The following is an 11881-nucleotide window of genomic DNA, read 5'->3' on the forward strand; positions in this document are numbered from 1 at the left end:
TGCGAAATGAATGGGTCAATTACTAACTACCTGGCGCTTTTATCGATGATGACCCAGCATTTCTTATGCAAGTTGGTGGTACACACACACACGCACGCACGCACACGCACACCAAAAAGTGCGCCCAAGATGGCACACTATATTAGCGAATGAATGTTGGTGTGAAATTCAGCGTGAATTCATCTTTCGATGGGATTGGCAACCCCAGGACCGGCGGCAGCTCGTCCGCTACTTGCCTGCAGCGCACAGGCGTGTCGTATCGTCCGCGCTAATCCATAGAAGAATTCTGCGCGAGCGCTTACGCGACTTGCTCGAGGCAATCCGTGCCATCGTGGGAATTAGAATAATGAGTCACATTCGCGTTATCTTCGGTAAAAGTATTCATTGGCTTAGGACGCTTTCGTGATTTTAAAAATAAGTACAAAAATAAAAACACCGGGTAAAGTGTTTGTTTACATAGGGAGGAGATAAAAAGACGTTTCAGCAGTAAGAAAAACGAAATAATGCCCGTTTTATTTCCTCCTCTTGTTGTTCTTTAGCAGGAGAACAACGTGACTGTTTTTCTTTTGCAGCTCAGTTGTGGTTCTCTTCCGGACCAAGGCAGCCATGAGAAAAAAAAAAAAATTCATTTAGCAATTCTGCACGAAAACAAAAGCAGTTTATTTGTTTCACCATTAACTTAAACCAATGTATTATTAGAACAGTCCGTGAAATTTCAATATCCAACAAAACCGCTACGACGCGGTCCACGACATCGATGCATGATCGTTTATAATTATATACGGCCTGCGCATCAGTTAGCTTCGGTTAGCCGATGCCTTGTCGCATAATTGTACTTTTAAGGACTGTGCTGAAGTTATCGCTCTAACTAACAATAATACGGGCAAACTGCTCATTTCCTCGGGTATTGCAACAAGTTAAAAATTATTTGTAACGGATGGCGGGGTACGGATCGCGCACGATGATACTTCGTGAACGCATGAAACATTCCACGCCAGTGCGTAGAATGTTTTGTAAATGCTTCAAATGCGTTGCCGCTTGAGTTATTGCCTCGCCTTCCTCGGTCGTCGCGAGGCCCCTAGATCGCTAGACGAACCCGGCACACCCCTGCCTCGTGCACGCTCTTGCCATCGCCCTCGCCGTGCTTATTCACCATATGGTCCGGTACAACCTGCACTGTTTCCCCGACCGGCGGGACCATCAGCTGACCTGATGGGTTCGTCTCTACGTGGTAAGCTGGCCTTCCCCTGGAGGGACTTCGAGGAAGGTGCAATCCTGTACCCTTTATGAGGGGGCAGGAATGCGCCTCCGTGCATGGCGCGAAAGCACGCACATGCAAGTTCCCACTTCCCCTTTGTCCCCCTCTCCGCCCCCATGTGCCCTAGCAAATCAAATCGCTTATTATCCTTTCTTTTACAAAACCTCTTCAGAAGGCGTTGCCTCGGCTAGGGCCTAGCTCGAAAAAAAAAAGCAAGTCACGCAGCGCATAGAGGCGACGAACTGGGTAAACACAATGGAAACTCGGGGAAGTGGAGACCTAGAGGTCAAAAAGCTGGAAATGTGGAAAGGAGGATTCTACGGCCATCCCGTCCTTTCAGCGCAATTTTATTTCCATCATGTCAGACCAACTAGCCCGTCAGAGTGCTTTGACGAACGCCCGAGGCGGTGGTCTCCGGCTGTGCGCGGTGAAAGTGCAGGCTTCCATGTTGCAGCCGAAAGGCTTAAAAAGCCCGCCAATCGTATGTGAAGCACCGGTGCTTGCTCATCGACGGGCAGCTAACATGTCTGCCGGCTGCTGTGCGAAGGCACTATACGGATCACTCCGCTTCTGTGCTAAAAGGCGCACGACTGCCCTTGGCGCATGGCAACGGGGGCACACAGCCGTGACACGGCGTCTTTTTCCTGGAATCGCTTCCTCGGCCGGGCGCTGTTTGTGGTACACAAGGAGCCCCGCCGCTGGAACCAGGGGAGCGAGACATTCCTCTATTTCGCCCGCCGGCGTCATTAAAGGGGGCGTGCATGTGCACGGAGGCAGCCACGTGGCAGTCGAGATGAGGGCCCTTCAGGCCGGACTGCATCATGTCGGGCGACTGATGAACGCTACGGGTGGGCCGCCCTGCTGCAGGGGTTCGGCAGCCGGCCCAATTCTCGGAAGGGTATGCTCGCGTCCATCTTTGGGTTCAACGTGGAGCTGCCTCAACGACCGCGCCTGGAGCTACAGCCACGGGATACGGGGGAGGCTCGCACTGTCGCAACCCACCTGGGGTGTGGAAGCAAGGGGAGCACCCCACCTGAGGCCCTAGAACAGGAAGCCGCTGACCTGCTACAAAACGAAGTTGGCGGCTTCCTGCAAATCTTCATGATTATGAGGTTTAACGCGCCGACGCTACACAGGCGATGCGGCGCGCCGCTGTGGAGGGCTCCGGATCAATTTTGATTACCTGGGCATCTTCAACCTGCGCCGAAATCTCGAACACACGGGCGTTTTCGCTTTTCGCCTCCATCAGAGAAGCGGCTGGGAATCGAACCCGCGTCCTTGGGCTCAGCTTTCCTGCAGATCTTCACGAACGGCTCGGTCCTCCCCACCACAGCCGAGGCTGCAGTTGCCTGCACAGCACCAAAACTCGACGTCAGCCGTGTCTGCCGTCTGCTTTTCCCCGCTTCGTCCACGTGTGCGGAGTTGGCTTGACTGCGCCTGGCTCCTCCTAGACCTCCTGGATCCTCTGCAGGCCTGACCTCATCCTAGAAAAAAGGCTACTAAGATCCAGGGGCTGCGGTCTTGACGAACTCGAGACCTGTCAATACTCTTTCCGATAAATTTAATGTACCCAAACTGTTGCCATTAACGGAATGTACGGATAGCATCGTTAGAGAAGGAAAATCAAATACGAGCTGCAAACAGAAACAGAATGACCAAACTCAATGGTATACCGCGGAAAGGGTGTATCCCACTTGCGTGTTATATATTCGCGTGCGTGCTTGCGTGCATGCGTGTGTGTGTGCGTGTGTGTGTGTGTGTGTGTGCGTGCGCGTGGTAGTTTCACTCGTTGGTTGGGCTCTCGCTTTTTGTTAGTTTGTCAGAATGCCTGCAAAGCGAGAGAACCAGTCGCCGAAAACAGTTCCATGTTTTCTCTCTCCCACTCGATTTCGTAAGAAAGCCGAGCGGAGCCAGGCACGTATGGCTGAGGAGCGGTGACGATGGAATTCATGCGGTAAAGAGAACATCGGTGTTCCGGTTCGTGTCGCTTCTTAATTTTTCAAGAACGCGTTTCTGAAATAGCACGTAACAATTTACGGGACCCCGCATGCACCTTACTCGAAAATTACAAGAGAAAGTATACTCGTTATAAGTAACGCCAAGGATTTTCTAGCAGCCCTCTACGGCGGCCGTTTTTCTGCTGGAAAAGAAAGACACTGATCCTGTGTGCAGCTTCGTCGCGTAAAACCTCCAAAATCTGAAATATTCTAACACGTACTGCTGCTCCCTGTGGTGTTAAAATTGATACAAAATTTGGCTCTATAAGGTACTCATTCGACTAGAATGCTCTTTCGCAGGAGTCGTGTGGCAAGACTCGTTATCCGTGCCGAGGCCAACCCATTTCAACAGAGAGCGGGCTGCTGGGCAAACAAGCAACTCCGTGGCGCCCGCCTTCTTGCCTCTTCGTCGCACGCACTTGGGTGACCGAGCAAAGGGCAACACGTGTTTTGTCCATGCAGTTTGTGCAAACACCGGGGCCCATATGCATTTAGGCGTCGCCGCCCGCGTTTCGTGAGAACACTGCTTATTTTTCCTTCCAGCATTCACACTGCGCCGCGGAAGCCACAACTTCAAAGCCTGTATCACCCCAGTCGTCATGCTTTCGAGGCCGTTAGATTAGATATCCGCGCTGTTCAGCTGAGTTCAAAATTCCTTTGGCGGACGCCTGGGTTCGGGTGGGAGGCACTGGGAGCAATTAGCGTACACCCGGCGAGCAGGGACTGCGGATATTTGTACGGACGTGGAAGGCGGCAGGCCGTCCCGTTTAATTTGCGGTCAGACATTTATCGGTAGGTTTTTTTTTTTTTAATTTGAGGTTTCGCGATAGCCTCTTATTACGTATTTATGAACGTTAAGGCCTGCTAATCATTCATTGCTTGATTTGATTCAGCTGTGGTTACTTCATATGTTAGTGCTGCACACAAAGCGACGACGCAACAGCAACACGAAAAGTCAGAGTAATCCCAGAACGTATAACAATAACTACCGAAATAAGCCCGGGGTAGTAACGGTATACGACAACTGCATACGAGATCGATACTACTCGCCACCAGACTGTGCGTAAATCTCAAGTTCTAGTGTTATAGGGCTAAAACAAACGGTACTATTCATTCAGCCGTGTTATTTTTTTATAAATCGGGCTCCACATGAAAGAAATTATGCACCCCTCCATCGAACGACGACGATGGTTGAACGTGAAGATTTCTCGTGATGGATTCTTTGGTTTAATCAATCAATCCCACACTGCGAGTATGTGCTACTCTATAGGTACGCATCACTTTTCTAGAATTCCCACACCAACTGTCGGGGCTGAAAGTTTGGGTTGCGGGTCGGCGCGATTCAGTACCTGCTGCTTGGCGTTCAGTGAGCAACTTTTTTGAGTGGGTGGCAGTTTTAGGGGTTAAGCGCCCTGATGCGACGTTAGGCCCACTGTCCTAAACCTCAAAATGGGAAGATAGTCATAACGTCTTGTGGCTAACAGCCTTACGGCACGCAGAGCAACGCCGCCATTCTTCTCATGACGAATTCTTTAATTGTCGTCTGGGTTTTTCAAACGGATTCTTCGCCCATTTCGGAATGGGGAGAGAGAGAGAGAGAGAGAGAGAGAGAGAGAGAGAGAGAGAGAGAGAGAGAGAGAGAGAGAGAGAGAGAGAGAGAGAGAGAGAGAGAGAGAGAGAGAGAGAGAGAGAGAGAGAGAGAGAGAGAGAGAGAGAGAGAGAGAGAGAGAGAGAGAGAGAGAGAGAGAGACTTTAATCACAGTTGAAGTGGGCATGTTTGTGGTCGGGGTCTTCAGTCCAAGACGGCCGGGACCCAGGTTCGATTTCGGCCACGAGCAGCGTTTTTTTTTCTTCCTTTCACTTCCCCCACGATCATTTATCATCATCGTCAGAGAAAGTTGGCTTTCCTGCAGGGCGTACTGGCGTGCAACGGCATCACTGTGGTCCCTAAAGCTTCGCTTTAGATGCCCTACCAGCAAAGTAAACGCTTTTGTGTGGGCAGAGGTGGAGCCACACTGACCTCTCACGGCGGCAGCAGTAAATCCCCCCCCCCCCCCAAAAAAAAAAAAAAAAAAAAAACTTCACTGTAATTATTTCCTCGGGAGACGAAAGTGACTTGGCTACAAGCAACACCTCGTTAAAATCTGGGACGATCAGCGCTCCCTGCACTGCAATAAGAAACATGAGAAACTTTCAAACGAGGCAAGAGTTTTGTGTGCGAAGGTGTATTGTTTTCACAAGTGCGCCCCCACGACGAAGACGCTCGAAATAATCCGTGACAGGAGAGTGCAGAGAAACACAGATGCCTCCACAAGAGTCCTCGACGGCAGGCAGACGGGACAGCGTAGTAGACGCTCCGCGGGCCAATGGGTAAAGGCACCGGTCAACATAACCGGCCACCACACAGAACAACGCCACGGGTGTCGGCCGAGTATCGAAAGAAATCAGTTGCCAGGGGTGGCGCGACGACTGCCAACGGGAAGGAATTACCGTAAGAGGTTGCTCTAATTCTGTGCGGGTTCTTTTTCAGCCCCTGGCGAGCAGGAAAGAGGAAACAGAACAGCTGAAACGTAATAAAATAGTGTTCTGAAAATCCATACCGTAATTAGTGCGTGCAATACCACAATGCCGCTTTAAACGGCGGCGTGAGCTTATCTGAACGGGCCGAAGCTGCGACAGTTAAAGTGCGTGAAAGGCACCACCCCTTCTTCTGTATCCCATTCTGATTATTTAGCTTAAATTATTGCATTCTTCTGACATCGTTATAAAGGTTTTAAAAGGACAAGGACATAAGAAGGCGGGCGGCAACAACTAACGCAGCTGACGCAATACGAATAAACATATAACAAGTATTTTGCTGTTTCGGATTGTTGTTAGGAAACGATAACTGGTAGTTTTGGCCGGGTAAGGAAAACGGGACTGTGAAATAAATGTACTAAGAAATACTATGAAATAAATGCACTATGAAATAACGTACTGGGAAATGCAAATGAGAGCACTATCAAATCAATTTAGATTGCCTTAAATTTAATATGTTTGTAATTCACGCGTATAGGAATCGACCAAATAACGCAAATCTGTGCATTGCTTTTACGATTTATTGTGTGTTGCGAATACCGGACAACCGGAATGGGAAAAATGATTAAGGTGGAGAGTCATTCCAAGCGCAAGATTCACACGCAGCACTGAGTGTAATGAACCGTATTGAGTAATTTTCGCCAAAGTGAAAAACATGAAGTTTTTAGGCACGTTAATTACGTTATTGGTCTATTTTAAACATTCGGAATGTGGAGCGAGAAACTACCATGAACCTCTTTAATTTGCAGACTCCGATGTTGAAAAAACAGTACAACAGCCGGCTTAACCGTCAACTCCCGCAAACATGACGTTAACTATGCGCGCGCAAAACGAGGACACAACGAAGAAAAAAGGCACGAAGACCAGCGCAGATAAATCCAGTTTCGTGTAGTTAGAAAAGAAAATATTAAGAACAGTACAACATAATAACGTGTGAACATCGAACAAAGTACATACATATCAAAACTTACGAAAAAGTAGAGCCATAAACATTTGTAAACTTTTGAAGCGAGATCGAAAGCATTTATGGAGGTCACACGTTTTGCAGTGATCTGGACTCATGGTAACGCAATTTTTGTGGCCATTTCGACACAGATAAAGCCGACAACATTGAAAAAAAAAAGACTAGCTTAACTTCGTGCTATCTACGGGCCCCGTGAAAATTCCCATGTATTTGGGTCAGAAGTTTGCCAGCTTTCTTGACTGCTCAGCGCTGTCGGGAAGATGGGGATGGGAGGCGCGACGGGAGAGATAGGCGCGCCTCTTTGAGGGCCACTTGGGTGACCCGTCGTGCTTGTTGCTACGCGGTTGGAAGAAGGCGGGCTATTGGCCAAACTGATCGTGCCGGTCAAGTAGGAGACAAGCATGACACCCGCTAGAGAAAGGGGCGTGTACGATAAGTGCATGACTCAGAATGACTCACTGCTGTGGCTATGAGTCAGCACATCGGGTACCATGACTCACTGCTGTGGCCGTGATGAGTCAGCACACTTTTTAACCCATCGGGTAGTAATGTTACCTTTCTTGTGGTTTTTCATTTGTTTCGGTGTTTTAAACTGTTAGTTGGTCTCTTCTGCTTGACTCTGCAGAGAAGTTTGGAGCAGTTTCTGGGCAGTCTAATACCCCCGTTGACACGGGCACTTTCAATCCGGATTGAAGCGAAGCGCGATCGGCTTTTCGAGCGCGCTCGACGCACCGCCGCTGCTACACGGCACATTTCAATCCCGATTAAGATGTTGCACCGGTTGCACTCGCGTACGCCAGACGGCGAAAAAAATGTACTTCGCGGCTGGCGTCGGGTAACTTTGCGCGGTCGTATGCGCAACTGTAATTGTTACGATACGCTTATTTGGGTAAAGTTATTTGGTACAATTTGTGGCGTTAGTTGAAGTTGTCACCCTCTGTGTCATTACTCAGCGGGGACGAGAGTATCGCCGCCTTCGTCCGATCGCGCTTGGAAACCTCAATCGCGCTTGAGGAATCAGGAATGAGTTCGAGCGCGCTCGGGCTCGATCGCGATTAAAACTGCCAGCAGCGTCCGATCCGGATTGAGGTCGATCCGGTCGATCCGTGCCAGTGTGACAGGGTATAAAATTCCACGAGCAAATAAATTGAGGAGCTGCATTGGAGCAGTTCAGAGCAGTCGAAAATGATAAACAAACAAGGCTACGCCTCATCTCCGCAACCGGCTGTTACTCGTTGCGGCTCAAAAGTGCCTTACTGCGGGGTATTTTGAACGCGACAGGAGTCGTTTTCTTAATTTATCGTATTCAATCTGCTTATAAATTCTTGCAGTGACGGCGAAAAAAATCTAGGTGTGATAAAAAGAGACGATGTTACGCATTATGCGCAACCTCGTTTCAAAACGCGCGCGCGCCGTGAAGATCCGGGGTCCGTCGCTCCGACGGAGTGATACTCTACATGAGCTATTGCCGTTCCTTGGCTCCCTTTTAGTTTGCTTATTGGCGTTCGCTTGCTATATATAGTTCCGCGGGTGCACGACTGTTTCCGTTTTATGGTCCGCAAGCAGCACTAAAAAAGGCGTGATGAAGTACTCCCTGCCTCCAATTCCCCTGGTTGATTGATTGATTGATTGATTGATTGATTGATTGATTGATTGATTGATTGATTGATTGATTGATTGATTGATTGATTGATTGATTGATTGATTGATTGATTGATTGATTGATTGTAGGGTTTAACGCGCCGACGCAACGCAGGCGATGAGGTGCACCGTAGTGGAGGGCTCCGAATTAATTTTGGCCACTTGGGGATCAGTAACGTGCACCGAAATCTCGAGCACACGGATGTTTTTGCTTTTCGCCTCCATCAGAAAAGCAGCCTCCGCGGCCGGGAATCGAACCCGCAACCTCGTGCCAAGGAGCATCCAATTCACCTGGAGGCCCCAGTCGTGGCTCAGAGAGGCGTTGCCTCTCGGAGGTGTTCCTCGACTCCGGATATCAGCTCGTCCGAGGTTCGCCGAGTCTTGGTAAAGCGGATTACAAAAAAAAAAAAAAAAAAAAAACACACTTCAAATAGTAGCTGCGACAATACTAATTCAACGATGAAGAGAGGACCGCAGGAACGTAAACCACCTCGGTATCGGCGTTCACATATGACGGGGGAGGCCACCTAGGATCAGACAGCTGACGCTGACATTCGTAGAAGAGTAGGCAAAACTCGGAGCCGTTTTTTTTTTTTGCGTGTTTCTTTGTTGTCTCGTTTTATCGTGCAGTAGGCACCAGCAAATACCACGTACCAACTCGCTCGCATCAAGCTTTTGTCACTCCATTAATACCGCATAGCAGACTCGTCTTGTGCGAAGATATGTGGCGCTGAGCTGGCATAGATGAAGGATTGCCCACAAGACGATGAAGCGCTCCGTCTGCATCAGCTTAGCGCCAGCCATGGATCTTCTCAGAAAAGAACCAACCAGTAGCTTCCTACTAAGCACGTACTGTACCCGTCTTGTAGGTAATATAAGCACGGGTAATTGAAAACTAGTTTTTCACATTTTCAAGCGGAGCTTTCTATGTCTCACTGATGGCGTTCGATGTTGCTACATCACGCACTGCAGGAAAGCCAACTTTACACAGTGGGTTTCACAAAATGACGACGATTACAAACGAAGGCACATCAAGCGCCTCAAAAGAAAAAAAAAAAACGCTTCGCATGGTCGGAATTTAACCTGGATCCCTGGCATTATGAAGCCTACATCTATTCGATTGCGCCGTTCCGACACGAACGCAGCAGCTTAAATTGTAGACTCGTACTTTGACTCATGTTGCACGGGGAAAGCTTCGCGTTTTGACCACCATTCTCTTAGGAAAGGGGCTTGGATTTTCAAGGACTCGTTGCCGTTGCAAGAGGAGATAGATGAAAATGTACACTTGTGGGAGACAGGCCTGCAGTTTGAACAAGTTCCTTCTATGATCTCTATGTACGCGATTAATTATAACGACTTCGTATGTTAACTTTGTCAACTATCTATTTTTGCGCGGATACGGGGGGTTGCACGGTCAGTGGCCCTTCTTTCAAAGGAAAGTGGTGCGACACGGATACAACCACCAGTGCGGCCCACGTGCACCCGGCTACAGGACAGGACAATGCACTACACGTTTGCATTACACGGAACAAAATGGAATATGTTTTGTTGTACAGCCTTGTTTGGCAAAGTGCCCTGCGTCTGCGGTCTGTTGCTAATCGCTGGGCACAAACTGTCCAGCTTATTCTCGGCAGAGGAAAAAAAAACCTTTGTACAAAGCAGTCAGCTGCCTTCACTTCTCAAGTGATGACAGCGTATGCGCAGAAGGTATCACCGCCACTTTGTTGTTTCTGTCCAGATTCAGCTTGCGAAAGGCGATTCCCTTTAAATGCTCTGCAGAAGCACCCGCCGCGGTGGCTCAGTGGCTGAGCACGAGGACGCGGGTTCGATTCCCGGCCGCGGAGGCCGCTTTTCTGATGGAAGCGAAAAGTGAAAACGCCTGTGTATACGATATTTCGGCACACCATAAAGGCCCCCAGATGATCAAAATTAAACCGGAGCCCTCCGGCGTGCCTCATCGCCTGCGTTTCGTCGGCGCGTTAAACCCTACAACCAATCAATATTCATGTTGTTGTATTCATGTAACATAAATAACAGCTCCATTCGATTCAGACGCGATTCCCTGCAACGCCTGCAACGGTGCAGGATGCGCTGCACCAAAGCGCTCGATTTACCGCTGCACGAGTGGTTCCCTGCACCGCGTCGCTCGATTGCTCACGTTGCAGCTGCGATGTCGCTGCGGTGCAGAGAATCGCTGCGCCTGCTACGGAGGTGGTGCAGCCATTTGGTGCCGCGGTTCCGTGCGCGCGCGCAGTGAGGTTGGTCGGTTGGCGAAGTGTCTCGCAGAAATGCTGGTGACAATTGGCGGAGTTTTAACGGAGCTTCACCCCGTTTTGGACGAGTGCGGTGCCACATTAGTTGTTGACGGCCACGAGCTTTTCAAAACAACAGGTAAGGATCTGCGGAATGTCGTGCCAGTCCGTGCGTAGCGTGGTATACGTTTAATGGAGGCGGCATTTTATTTTAGACGGCCGAGAAATACGGGTCAGACATGCTGAGGCGCCTGAACCTGAACTGCCTGCCGTTTCGCCTCTTCACGAGGCTGGAGAGCGAGACGATTTCGCCAGCGGCGACAACGGAAATGTCGCCGCAGCTTTTGCCGACTTCGGAGCCGCAGCCTTTGCGTCTCCCTCGGAGGACGCACCGGTTGCCGACGAAGCACTGTGGAGCCGGAGAAGAACGTTGCGGCTGATTTGCCTCTGCAAAGAGGCCAAAGCAAAGCCGCGCGACTACAAGTGCGTTTTCTCTTAGTGCATGTTTTACGCGTGCAGGTGGTGGCCGCTGTAACACGTGTTTGTCTTGCGCACAGGAGCAAAAAAGACTTGTGACGCAACATCGCGGAGCTGCTGAACGAGGAGTTCGGCGCCGCGTTCACCGAGCTCCAAACAAAGAACAAATGGCAGTCGCTGGAACGAGCTTACAAGAGTTGTATCGAAGTGCCGGCGGACAGGGGAGGAGGCAGCCGAGTGCCAGTTTGAAGAATGCGTGTTTCTCGATTTTTGCAGTCCCTCTCTTTCTATACTCCTGTCTCGTGTTTTATGCTGCAAGAATGTGTGGCCATTCTTTGAAATTATAAACATGCAAAACCTGGACCCGTTCAATTAGTGTGCTAGTACCATTTTGACGAAGTTTAACCTGCCGATGCTACTGGCAGTGTGCATTTCGCAATAATTAAAATCATATTTGTATTTTGAATTGTTTGACTAAAGCTAACCGTGCCCATTTATGTATATTAGCTCGCCACATACCGTAAAAACCCGCGTATAATACGAGGCTTTTTTCCATATTTTACTATGTGAAATTTGTGCCTCGTATTATATGTGGATCCCAAAGTTTTCAGCCGAAAATTTGCAATTTCGGTTTCAGCGGAGAGTGCGCCACCTTGCGGTGGCGTTAGCTGGCTGCTGCTTCTCTCAGCCAGCGCCATTTTGATTGTTTTGACCA

The sequence above is a fragment of the Haemaphysalis longicornis genome, unplaced genomic scaffold (genome assembly GCF_048455015.1).
Source record: "Haemaphysalis longicornis isolate Haplotype H1 unplaced genomic scaffold, Haemaphysalis longicornis Haplotype H1 scaffold_9, whole genome shotgun sequence".
NCBI classification, from domain to species: Eukaryota; Metazoa; Arthropoda; class Arachnida; order Ixodida; family Ixodidae; genus Haemaphysalis; species Haemaphysalis longicornis.